The sequence below is a fragment of the Physeter macrocephalus genome, chromosome 17 (genome assembly GCF_002837175.3).
Source record: "Physeter macrocephalus isolate SW-GA chromosome 17, ASM283717v5, whole genome shotgun sequence".
Lineage (NCBI taxonomy): Eukaryota > Metazoa > Chordata > Mammalia > Artiodactyla > Physeteridae > Physeter > Physeter macrocephalus.
The window spans coordinates 34,503,116-34,517,726 of NC_041230.1; positions in this window are offsets into that span (position 1 = coordinate 34,503,116).

The window sequence follows — 14,611 nt, forward strand, 5'->3', positions numbered from 1 at the left end:
AACTGATTCACTTTGTTATAAAGCAGAAACTAACACACCATTGTAAAGCAATTATACTCCAATAAAGATGTTAAAAATAAAAAATAAATAAATAAATAATGTTTTTGAAAATATTATTATTAAAAATGACACTGATAGATTGGCACATTATCTAAGCAAATTCATCTGAAACTGTTCCAACAGGTGCAACACTGGAAAGGAGATATCTTCATTTTCATTTGGTTTAATATCTCCTACATTAATTTATTCCAAATTGATGAGTTATTTGGGAAATAAACAGAAAAGCTAATGTACATTTTCTAGTCTATCAATAATTGCAAGAAAGAAGTGGAAAATTTAATCACATAAGGAACTATTTTATGTTACCATATTAGCCTGAATTATTATTTTAATTGAAAGTACAATTGGCCATTAGAGAACTATATTTTGTGAACTTGGTGAGTCACATTAGTTCTCTGAGCCTTGGCATTCTGTCTAAAATACAAGGAGATAAAACCAGATATTTAATTTCTATAAGTGATGAATTTCTACATTGAGGGATGCCCTCAATAATTATGGTGAATAATTTAGAAGCCCACAGTGGGGAAAGAAGATGGGGACTGGACTGAGGGGGTCTCTACCCAAACCTTAACTCAAGTTAACAAGTTAATATGAATTTAATGGTTACCAATAGCCATTTCTATTTCTCCTGTCATTTTAATTTCTAAAGTTCTGTACTTTCTTGATACTGTTTTGGTTGTTAGGGATGTTTCTTCCAAATGGCATTATGCAAAGCCTGATCACACTTTATAGATTTTGTTCATGGCTTGGAAACCAGAGTAGGCTGTTTTTTGTTGTTGTTGGGTTTTTTTTTGTTTTGGGGTTTTTTTTCCCCAAATTGAAGGCAAATAATAGTGTTCTGGGTTTATGTATAGATTCTAATCAATTTGGTTTCCCATAAGAATAAACAGTGGAAACTAGCACAAGACAGATAAATTTCCCCTAAGAAAGATACATTAAAAATAAAAAATTCAGTATAAATGAATGATGTGTCACAACGTATCCCTCTTGAGATATTTTTAAGAGTGAAGTGTAGCATCAAAACACACAAGATAATTTTATGGTGAATATACATACACTCCTCACCTAGATTCTATAATTGTCATCTTACTATATTCCTTCTAACACTGTTAGTATTTCTATCTGTTTATAGATTGCTTTATTTATCCATCAAATAAATGCATTTTGGTGTAAATTTTTACAATAGGACACATAAATACTTCAGCATTCATGTTATTGACTAGTGTGCGACAGTTATCTACTGTATTTTTTCCTTTTGAGGCAAACTTTACAAAACTGAGAACTTAAATGAACATTTGCTGACATTTGACAAATGCATACACCTATATCAAATTATAGAACATTACCATCACTCAAGAAAATTCTCTCAATCTCTTCTACAATCCTCCAGGAACAGCCAGCATTCTGATTTTTTTCCACCATAGATTTATTTCTCCTTGCCCTAGAACTTCATATAAATTGAATCATACTTTATATTCTCTGCATAAGCCTGCTTTCAGTCAGCATAATATTTTGAGATTCAACCATGTCATTGTGTGCATCAGTAATGCATTCCCTTTGATCACTGATGGTATTTCATTATATCAATATAACATTTTAAAAAAATCTATTCTTTACTGATGGATACTTAGGTAGTATATCATGTAGGGCTAATATGGATAAAGTTGTTACATACATTTTTTTATAATCCTTTTTGTAACCAGTACTTTTATTTCTCTTGGGTGAATACCTTGAATTGTCTTTACATAATGAGGTGTATGCTTAATATTGATAAGAAATTGCCAGACAATCTTCAAAAGTGGCTGCATCACCGTACATTTCCATCAATGATGTATGAGAGTTCTAGGAATACCACACTTCTGCCAACTTTTAGTAGCAATCAGTCTTTTTAATTTTAGCCATTTGAGTGGATGTATAGTGCTAACTCATTTTGATGTTAATTTTCACTTTCCTGAAAAATATGCTACTGTCTTTTTAAATGTGCTTATTATTGGCTATCTGCATATCTTCCTTTTTGATGCATCTGTTGAAATATTTCTCATTTTTTATTTAATTGTCTTTTCATTATTGAATTACAGTTCTTCATATAGTTTGGACACAAGTCTTTTGTCCTTTTCCAAAAATATAAATTGTGAATATTTATCACTTGTGAATTATCTATTTTTCTTAACGTTACATTTTAATGGGTTTCTTTTATGATGAAATTAGACTTATCATTTTTTCCTTTTATGGTAATTACTTTCTGTCCTTTAAAAGAAGTTTGACTACAAAATCCATGGACATATTCTCCTGTATTTTTTCAAAAGCTTTATGGGTTTAGTTTTTATGTTGAGGTCTATGATCCAGTTCAATTTAAGCTTGTGTAAAATATGAGGTTGGAGGTCAAGTTTCCTTTTTTTCCCATATGAACAGTCACTTGATCCAGCACCATTTGTTGAAAGGATCTATCTTTACCCATTGGATTACTTTATGCACTTGGTGAAAATTTAAATAACGGTATAAGTTTGGGACTATCTCTGGGATTTTGTTTTTCATTATGTTTCAACTATGTATTGATCCTTATGCTAACATTATAGTTCTAAGATTACATTTGTTTTATCATAAATCTTGAAGTCAAGTAATGTAATTTCTCTAGCTCTGTTCCTCCTCTTCAAGTTTGCTTAGAATATACCATGCCCCTATACTTGCAAATAAATTTTAAAATAAGCTTGTAAATTTTTACAAAAAAATTTTTTTAAGTCTGTTGGGATTATGATCAGAATGTCACTGAATCTATAGATCATTTGGAAAAGATTGGCATACTAACAATATTATGTTTTTCAATCCATGACCACAGTACATCTCCCCATTTACTTTGATTTTCTTTATTTTCACTAAGCACTTCTTTTTTCAGTCTAGAAAGCTTCATATGCTCATTAAATTTATCCCTAATTTTTGTAATACTTTAAGTAGAGATATTTATTCTTAATCATATTTTCCTATTGCTGCTACAGTATAAAAATACATTAATTTTATACATTAACTTGTAATTTAGGACCTTGCTAAATTTAATTATGAATCCTAATTTTTTGAATTTCTTAACATAGTCTACATAAGCCATCATGTCAAAAGCAAAGAGAGACAATTTTACTTTTTTACACATTTTTATATCATTAGATTTATTATCCTGCTTTATTTCAATCACTAAGGCTATCTTATACAATGCTGAATAGAAATGGCAGTAAAATATGTAGGCTTTTGTGTCAAGCTTCTTTCACTTAGCATACTGTTTTCAAGGTTTTACACATATTGTAGCATGTATTTGTATTTTATTACTTTTTATAGCTAAATAATATTCCATTATTGCATAAAGTACATTTTGTTTAACCATTCATCAATTTGGTTTGCTTCTACTTTTTTTTTTTTTTTTTTTTTTGCGGTATGCGGGCCTCTCACTGTTGTGGCCTCTCCCGTTGCGGAGCACAGGCTCCGGACGCACAGGCTCCGCAGCATGTGGGATCCTCCCAGACCGGGGCACGAACCCGTGTCCCCTGCATCGGCAGGCGGACTCTCAACCACTGCGCCACCAGGGAAGCCCTGCTTCTACTTTTTAAAGTATTATGAATAATGCTTCTATGAACATCTACATACAAGTTTTGCATGGACCTATTTTTTTTCTTTCAATTCTCTTGGAGACACATATATCTATATATCTATATCTATATCTGAAAATGCTGGGTCAGATCATAACTCTATGTTTAACTTTTGAAAATTTCCATACTATTTTCCAAAGCGGCTCTATCATTTTACATTCCCACCAGAAATGTCTGAAGGTTTCAATTTCTTCACATCCTCAGCAAAACTTATTATTGTCCGTCTTTATTATTATTGCCATCTGAATGAATCAGTGAATGCAAAGTGTTATCTCGTGGTTTTGATTTACATTTCCCTAATGTCTAATGGTGTTGAACATCTTTTCGTGTGTTTATTGGTTATTTGTATATCTGCTTTGGAGAAATGTCTACTCAAATCCTTTCACCTGTTTTTAATTGAGTTATTTATCCTTTTAGTGTTAAGTGGTAAGCATTCTTTATAAATTCTGGATAAAAGTTCCTTATCTTCTATATGATTTGAAAATATTCTCTCTTCTTCTGTGGGTTGTACTGTATTTTTATTTTTACTTTTAGTGTTAGATGATACATATTTCTCTATTACTTTACTTAAAAAGATAATAGATTTTAATTTTTAGAGCAGGTTTAAGTTGACAGTAAAAATGAGCAGGAATTATATAGAGAGTTCTCATATACCCCCCTTCCCCCACTGAACACAGTTTCCCATATTATTAACAGATTATATTTGTTACATTTGATGAACCAATATTGAAACATTATTTTTACCTAAAGTACATAGTTCACATTAGGGTTCACTTTGCATTGTACAATTCTATGAATTTTAACAAATCCATAATGTCATGGTATCCATCATTATAGTATCACAGTATCAGCCAAAGTAGTTTAACTGCCCTAGATATCCTCTCTGCTCCACATATTTATCCCTCTCCCTTTCCTCCACCTCTGAACCACTGACAACCACTATCTTTTTTACTGTCTCTATAGCTTTGCTTTTTTCAGAATGTCATATAGTTCGAATCATACAGCATGCATCCTTTCCAGACTGGCTTCTTTCTCTAAGCAATATCTGTATATCTGTTAAGGCTCCTCCATGTCTTTTCATGTCTTGATGGTTCTTTCTTTTTATCTCTGAATAACTTGATTACTTCCAAATTTTGGCAATTATAATAAAGCTGCTATAAATATGCGAATGCAAGTTTTTGAATGTACATAAGTTTTCAACTTATTTGGGTAAATACCTAGGAGGGGGCCCATATGCTAAGATTATTTAGTTTGTAAATGTGGGTGGTCTTTTTACCTTTTTAATAGTGTTCTTTGATGCACAAAAGTTTTCAATTTTTATGAAATTCAAGCTTTTTTTTTTTCTTTTGTTGCTTGTACTTTTGGTGTCATATTGAAGAAATCATTATGTACTCCCATGTCATGAAGATTTATACCTCCTATATTTTCTTATAAGAGACTTAAAATCTTAGCTCTTACATTTAGGTCTTTGATTAAGCTGGGCGTAATTTTTGCATCAATAATCAGATGGTCTGAAATTTGTCAGTGTAGGCTTTGCATTTGTGAATGTTATGTTGTGGAGACTATAGATCCTATTGTATTCCTCCAAAGAGGATTGTGTGTTTTGTTTTGCTTGTTTAACAGGTAATCAGGGACTTCCCTGGCGGTGCAGTGGTTAAGAATCCACCTGCCAATGAAGGGGACACAGGTTCAATCCCTGGTTCAGGAAGATCCCACATACCGCAGAGCAACTAAGCCCATGCGCCACAACTGCTGAGGCTGTGCTCTAGAGCCCACAACACAAGCCACAACTACTGAGTTCACATGCCACAACTGCTGAAGCCTGCGTGCCCTAGAGCCCGTGCTCTGCCACAAGAGAAGTCACCGCAATGAGAAGCCCGTGCACCTCAATGAGAAGCCCGCACCGCAACAAAGAGTAGCCCCCACTCGCCGCAACTAGGGAACGCCCGTGCACAGCAACGAAGACCCAACTCAGCCATAAATAAATAAATAAATAAATTTTATGAAAAAAAAGAAAGGTAATTAATTTGGTTATATTAGAACCGCAAACACTCTTGGGGGTCATTTTAAATATTACATCACCTCCTTCATCTTTAGCTGTGCTGCTTGGCATCTACCTCTCATACGCAGGCTTCCAAGATCAGCCAGATATTTGATTGGAGTAGACACAAAGTTTGTTCCCCCACCTGTGACTTGCTCCTTTCATGGATTCCCTTCCGCCAATTTCAGCTGTTATGGTTACTCAGGACTCTGTTCTCTAGTTTTTCAGGCCAAAAAGACAGGTGGTTTTCTCTTTTAGCCTCTCCATGCAGGACTTAAGTTCATTCTTTCCCCGGGCTAAATCTCACTGGAAAACGAAACTCCCTCAATTACTTGCTATCCCAAGTGTTGAGTGCCCTCTGAAATGTGCCTATATGGTATCTGCTCCCAAGTACTGTCATTTGTTTTGGTATTTTTGTTCAGTTTCTAGTTATTAACTGCAGAGTGTTGGTTTAGTAGGAGCTTCCTTGGCCATATCAAGGGCAGAATTCTCAAACACAAAGTTCAGTTCTTAATGAAGTTGGTTATTTTTAAACTCCTCAAACCAGTTCTGCCCTTTCTTGTTGCGTTTTATGGGCCTTAAATCTCTCTATTCTTCAGTCTTGAGTTCAGGTTGTATTTAGGCTTATTTAAATTTCTCTAAAACATGTTCTTATATAAGCTTTCCTCTAAGTGATCCATCCATTGACACATTCATTCATTCATTAACGAAGTTTATATTGAAGATAATATCTTCTTTCAGAATACACCTTTTGAGTCTTATTTAACGCAACTCAAAAGTATAGCTGTGGCTTCCTTCCTGACTTCAAATTTCTGAGAACCAAATTCTCTCTGCCACAATAGTAAATTAAAAGTAAAAGAGAATAAGACAATAATATCTGTAATAAGAATTTTTATTACTTGAGAGAGAGAGAGAAGAGAGTAGTTTCTTTGTATTTCTAACTCTGATCTATCTTTGCTGTCCAAATTATTGTAACTTGTATTTTGCATCACATTTATATTTTGTTTTAAGTACCTAAAGGATTTATATTTCATTGTATGTGGCTTTTGCATCGACAACCCTGCCTCTCCACATACCACCAATTTAGAAACCATTTAAATATAGTGTCCAAATTCGATAATTGTCTAACTTAATTGCAGGTATTTAATTTAATGAGTCAACACAGGAATAGCTGTATATTCTTTAAGAAATGCCTGAATTAGCTGGAAGGAGACACTGCATAATGATATGCAGTCCATAACTGTGCAATGAAGGAACTTCTATCAGATTGAACTCTTGCTAGGAAACTGATCTTATCCCTTGACAAAACAGAGACGAGAATTCCATTCTTTCAAATGACCAGACTTAGAGCAAAACTGTTTCCTACAGCACTGAAATGAGAGCAGCAGCCTACATTTTACAGAACAGAAGAAGGGTAGATGTTCCTAGATAAAAAAAGTAGAAGAAAGGCTTTCCTTTTCACTGGGTATGACACCATTGCAAAGATCTTTGTAAATTCAAACAAAAACAAACAAAGCTAAAGAAATAGTAGATGAAGCCTCTGTTTTTAAAGTCTGAAATTTAGAAATGAGGGGAAAGACTGAGAGTCTTCTGTACTTAGAAATAACAGATTCAGGGGGAAAAGGAAGGAAAACATGCTTGTAAAGTTCATTGCCTCTAGAGATTGGCTTTGGAACACATAAGGAATCTGTGCATACTACTGACTTCAGTGACTAAAGAAAGTGATCCAGACCATGAGAGAACAATTCAGTTAGCCATGCTTGCTAGAAATTTCATAAACTTCTTAAATTAATTGTTGAAAGCTGGTATCGGAACCTTATATGATACATTATTTGCAATTGGTCTTCTGTGTATGTGCATGCACGGACATATGAGCTTTTCAAGTTTACTGATTAGTTAACCAAATATAGTTTGTATTTGAGATGTGAATTTGGTCTTTCTCAAAAAAAAAACAAAAAGTGCTTGCTGATTTAGGACATCCTGAGGTTAAACACTAGTAAAGCTCAGTATCCCAAGTATGTTTCACATAATGCTATTTCCATGTGTGACACTTCACACACACAAACACACACACACCTTGCTGTGATAACTGATAATTATCTTTGAGATGTGTTGTGTATTTTATTTTCATCTTAGAGTTTTGAAATGTTGAAGAACATAGGGAACGCTCTGAGAACTCTGGCATCAAAGAAAGTTGTTAAAGTTTTCCTTTCTTTCCCTTCCTCCCTCCTTCCCTCCCTCCCTTCTTTCCTTCCTTCCCACCTTCCTTCTTCCCTCCCTCTCATTGTTTCTTTTATACCCCACCTTCCTGCCCATATAACATTTATTAACACAGAAACAAACTCTGAGACACTTTTTAGGAGCACAGATACAAAAATACTGAAATAGACATAAGTCTAGCTGACTACTGCATCCATGACTCTACTGCCCAAAGATGATATAAGCCAAGTAAAGATCCAGTAATGATTAGCTTATTGTTCCACAGACTCAAAGTCTGTATCTAAATAAACATATTTCTTGACAATTCCAGAGAAGCTATAAAAGAATTTGAATATTCAATGTTCCCCTCAGAAAATACAAATGGGGAAACTCCTTTATAAGGCAAAATAAATGTCCTCAAAAATCCTCTCCATTCATCTAGCTCTGCATGTCCAATTCATGAACCAAGACAGTTGTCCTTAATCTTTTTAGCAGCACCCAGTCACACCCCATCTCTACCTGCTTCTGCAAACTTTCTGTACATCCTCCTAAAATCCTAATGCATTCTGAATGTATGTTCATCCACTACTCTTTTTCACCTTTCCTAGATATATTTCTTTCTATACTCTTCCTGTAAATACATATCAAATTGTTTTTGGAAGTCTGTTACTGGATGTTGTACCCATTTCCATTTTTGATCCCTTCCACAGATATAAATAAGAGTTCTTAGAGCCACTTGGCTGGGAGAGGAAAGGCAGTGAAGTGAGGTAAGTGTAGGCAGAAGCTTCGATGATTCGGATGTTTTCTCCCAATTCAAACAAGCTTTAAACTTCTTCTTTTTAACACTTTCTGAATTATGACTTAGGATGTTTCAGTTAGTGTTAGATTAAATAAAGCATGTAAGTTCTTTTTAAAAGAAAAACAGCTGTAAGAGAGAAATTAAAAGAATCCAAACAAATAGTGTTATAGATCTAATTGTGAAAGGTAAACTCCTCTCCGAAGTAAGGAAACATGCATATCGGCCATATGAAACAAACATTAGCTAAGCATCACCTGCAGAGAGAACAGATTGCATTGAATATCTTAGACCCAATAAACCCCTATGGATTTGGTACTGAGTACACATTTCTTCAACAAGTGACTTTATGATGGTGGTCACAAGTTCCAAACCACAGGCTACCCTGATTTTCGATTGATTTGATTCTCAAACAATGGTTGAAAGTTAAGAACTAATGAGGTTAAGGTTGCCTTTATTGGAAACTGTGAATTTCCTCTGAACTCTTTTATAATAAATCCTTATTATTCCAGGATGAAAATATCTTTTGATTACATCTGATTGTGATGTATTTTAGCTTTCAGAAGTCAAACAATGTTGCTTCCAAAGTTTTTGAGAGCATGTGAATCTTTTCTATCTGATCATGAATTCATGCAATGATATCTTTTACTACTTTATTTAAAAAGCTCACTGAGGGTGTGTGTGCATGTATGTAAACAAGCCCATGTCCTTCCTTGTCTGTCTACTTTAAAATATAGTTAGTTTCATTGCCTTGTGCCACCTGATTTCACGGGAGTTCCCATTAGTGTAGGTCTTTGTATTAGGCAGTGTCACAGGGCTGCAGCTAATCTATATTATCAAAACTTGGCCCATCCTTACATTATCTTCTTCCTCCCTTGCTAAGTCTCAGTGCAATTCCAAATTAAGAATTAAAAAGCTCTTGAGAGTGATGGTACTTCAAGAAAGTTACATTTATAGTGATGCCATAAAAAATAGCTCTATTCATTTTTGGAGATACATTTAAAAATTGTTTCTTTATTGTGGAAACATAAAAAATGAAATCACAAATTACTAGTACCATGTGAAATTATCTGCCAGAAATATCTCACATTGTGTCCACTCATCTCTAATATTCACTCTGCTTCTCATGATCCTTAAGGGCCTCTAGTGACTATCAAGATTGCATAAGAGAAGAAAGGTCATAAAAGAATGAGGTTGCTATGCTGTTTTGCGGGGGCAGGGGACCATAAACTAGTAAGTTATCCTAAACTGAAGATCATTCTTTGTGAGAAATAAAATGTATGCAAATAAGATACGTAAATCCATATTTTAAGTGGCAGTATATCACATTTTTTATTATGCCAGGTTTTTTTTTCCTATTTGCCTTATATACATATATTTTTTAACATATTTATTAGAGTATAACTGCTTTACAATGTTGTATTAGTTTCTGCTCTATAACAGTGAATCAGCTATATGCTTACATATATCCCCATATCCCCTCCCTCTTGCGTCTCCCTCCCACCCTCCCTATCCCACCCCCTCTAGGTGGTCGCAAAGCACCAAGCTGATCTCCCTGTGCTATGCAGCTGCTTCCCACTAGCTATCTGTTTTACATTTGGTAGTGTATATATGTCAATGTTACTCTCTCACTTCATCCCACCTTATCCTTCCCCCTCCCTGTGTCCTCAAGTCCATTCTCTATGTCTGTGTCTTTATTTCTGTCCTGTCCCTAGGTTCATCAGAACCATTATTATTTTTTTTAGATTCCATACATATCTCTTAGCATACGGTATTAGTTTTTCTCTTTCTGACTTACTTCACTCTGTATGACAGACTCCAGGTCTATCCACCTCATTACAAATAACTCAGTTTCATTTCTTTTTATGGCTGAGTAATATTCCATTGTATATATGTGCCACATCTTCTTTATCCATTCATCTGTTGATGGACACTTAGGTTGCTTCCATGTCCTGGCTATTGTAAATAGAGCTGCAATGAACATTTTGGTAAATGACTCTTTTTGAATTATGGTTTTCTCAGGGTATATGCCCAATAGTGGGACTGCTGGGTCGTATGGTAGTTCTATTTTTAGTTTTTTAAGGAGCCTCCGTACTGTTCTCCATAGTGGCTGTATCAATTTACATTACCACCAACAGTGCAAGAGGGTTTCCTTTTCTCCACACCCTCTCCAGCATTTATCGTTTGTAGATTTTTCGATGGTGTGAGGTGATACCTCATTGTAGTTTTGATTTTCATTTCTCTAATGATTAGTGATGTTGAGCATCTTTTCATGTGTTTCTTGTATGCCAGGTTTGAAGCCAATGTGTCTGGATTAAAAAACCTACAATGCCTCTTACTAGGCATGTGACCTTAGGCAACTTATGGATACTGTCTGCACCTGAGATTCTTCGTCGGTGACACGAAGATAAAATGAAAGTCAGTTTTGTTTTGGGGTTTTTTTTGTGAGGATGAAAGGAATACAAATATGTTAACACCACTATAAATAATGCCCGAACCATAGGAGGCACAAAGTGTTAGCTATTGTTGTCATTGTTATTATTACTAATGTAAGATTTTTTTGTATTCTATACCCTATTATGGATTTTTTATAGGTTAAAAAAATCACCACATACACCAAAAATCCCTCATGAAACATAGGAGTAATCTTTGTGTAGATGTGAAAAAAATCTACTGTTCATGGACATTGACTGACCTCCAAACTTTTGCTCTTTCCTCTCCCTTATAACCTAGATGATATAAATAATTCAGAATCAATAAAATACATTGAATTTCACATGTTAAAATAGCCCTTAATCCTCTTTAATCTTTAACCATCCTCTGAATCCATTTTTGCCAAATTTTTTCACAACTGTATGTGTGGAATCACATTTTATCATTTAAATTTCCACTAAATCTTGACCTTCAATATGTGCATAACATTAACCTTTGAGTAGCAAATTACAGAGACATCGGGAAGCATGAAACAGTAATATTCACTCAAAAGTACAAATTATGTACTATACAACATATCTTGGAAGAACTAAAATTGCTAAAAGCTACATCTTTAATAATGTATGACCTGAATACTTTTGGAGCAAATTTAATGTGTTCAAATAAGCACTGTTTCAAAGAGTACTTTGGAAAAGAAATGTAAACTGACAACCCCTTTTGTGACTTATTTTCTTACTCAATAGAACTTTACTTTTAAAAAGGAACATGAAAAAGATCCACTTAGTAGGTCACTGTTATTAGAAAAAAATGCAAATGAACAACTAAACTTCATTGCACAAATCAAGCTGCCTACTCTCCTGGGCATTATTCAGTGCTTGGTTTAATATTTTCCTAACATTTTAAGAGTTTTTCCAATTAAATATTAATACTTTTCTCAAAGAGAAAGAGAGATTTATTATCCTAAGGAGATTGTAGAAGGGAGGGATAGTGATCTCTGTCAGCAGTTAGAATGAGGAACTGAAGAGAAAGGTTCATTAAGGAAAACATGCTGAACCTACTTTCTCTAATATACCAAGAAGTCACATGTAGAAGCTCATGTTTAACTATATGGCAGAATTAAGTAAAAAGACAATATGGTTTCCAAATGATTGACTGTACTGGGCCAGAGAGTCCCCACCCGTAATACCAAGCCACTCTACAGTCATGGAGGCATTATAACATCTAAATGTTCTATTTATATATATATATATAATATATATACACATATATATTATATATATAATATATAATACACATATATATAATATATATGTGTATATATATTATATATATATTAAGCAAACATACAAACACACAAAAAAATACAGACTTATTGGGCATCTGTGCATCTCAACTTGCCCAAGTATATAGAGTTGTCACATGAGAAGCCTACTAACTTTGCCTCAATGCCTACTGTGTTAGATCCCATCGTCCAGCCCCAGTATTGGGCATCTGTGCATCTCAACTTGCCCAAGTATATAGAGTTGTCACATGAGAAGCCTAACTTTGCCTCAATGCCTACTGTGTTAGATCCCATCGTCCAGCCCCAGGGAACCAGAAGTGGAAAGATTCTTAAAGCTACAAAAAGAATAGTACTGATGGACTGACAAATCTCAGCTAAATCTTTTGTGGGGATGTGACATCAGTTGAAATGAGCTGCTTTGACCAAGGTCATGTTCCCTTCCTGAGGGCACCCTCTATCAATTTACTGGTCCATTTGGGGTATAAAGTCCTGGCCCCTTTGCCCTGATTTAAGACATCTCTGAAAATCTATTGCAGCTCCAGAGTGCCCTGTTAAAAATGGCAGAAAAATGCTGTGACTGCATTGCAGTGCAACATCTCCCTCTGTTAAACTCTTCATTATTTATTTCTTCAACAGTGTTAATCCTGAGAACACTCCCCAAGGGATCCTCCCAGACCGGGGCGCGAACCCGGTTCCCCTGCATCGGCAGGCGGACGCGCAACCACTGCGCCACCAGGGAAGCCCTCCCCCAAGGAATTTATTGCATTACAATATCCACCTAAGAGTGGGCTTCTTAGAGAACCCAGTGTTTGATATCTACCATTCTTATTGCCTAACTCTGTGACTTTGAACATGAGGCTCTTATTTTAAACAGCTGTAACTTTTCTCTGCCCATCCTGTCTTGCATATCTCTCTGTACTGGCACTCACTATGGCTTCATCAAGTATCTCAAGTTGAGCTGCTTTGCGGCTTACAGTTTATGTCAAGATAGGATAGGCTACTCTGCATAACAAAGAATCCCCAAATCTCTGTGGATTAAGAGTGTAAAATTTAATTGCACAATTACACATTTTTTTTTTCAGAATGTTCTCTTATCACTCTCCTAAAACTGTTCATTCAGATATCTAGGCTACCTCCATCTTTTAGTTATGTATTCTGTACTGCAGAGCTTCCAAAGTTGCTGAGACAGAAGAAGAAAAGAGATGCAGAGGCAAGATTCCTCCAAAGGGTCTGTGTTCCAAAATGACTTGCACTATTTCTGCTTACAGTGCATAAACAAGAACTGGTTACACAGCCCCAACTCAACTGCATGGGAAGTTAGAAAATGCACATGGATAAAAGGTAAGCTATAAGCAAGTATAAAAATCTCTATTCCTACAGCCCCACTGCCCAGGTAAAGTTAGGATCTGCCACTGAGTCACATACTTATGAGGCAGCCCCAGTACAACCTCTAAATAGGTAGATTTTTCTTATTTTTTTCTTACTATGATAAACACTTCATATTTTAAACAAATAAAAATATAAACACTTCATATTTTAAAATAAATATAATCAATTATATCTCTGAACGTCAACATCCTCATCTGTCAAATAGTAAAATATTAGGCTGGTCAATCAGCCAGTACTTTAATTGACAGATAAAAAACTTTCCATAAAAATTAGTTTTCATTATTTTAGTTAGAATTCCTACCCTTTTTATATAGGGACATGTTTATTTTTCTCTTATTTATTATTGTTAATACTCCAACCTGGATAAAGATGTCAGAGGGCAACCATTGACAAAATACACAGAATGAGACTCAAAACATGATTTGGAAAGAAATAACTTATAAACATATGCATCAGGTTTTTGGCAATCTTTCTTTCATATGAAAGGCTTTTTGTAAGGAATATAGCCTAAGTTTTCCAAGGAGCCTACCTAGTTGGGTGGGGCGGGGGTGTGGGGTGGTGACTTTCCAAGTAAATCTGTCCTGGAGGTTAGGCTATAACTTTTGCCAGTCTTGGTTCTCCACCTAAGCCCACTACTGGTTCTGTCACTCATGAGCAGTATAATTTAGGCCAAGTTACTTGACATCTTAGGGCATCTGTTTTCTCATTTGTTAATAGTCCACTAAACAACCAAAGTTACTAACACATAATAACCACATAAAGTCTAGTTCCTGGATAAA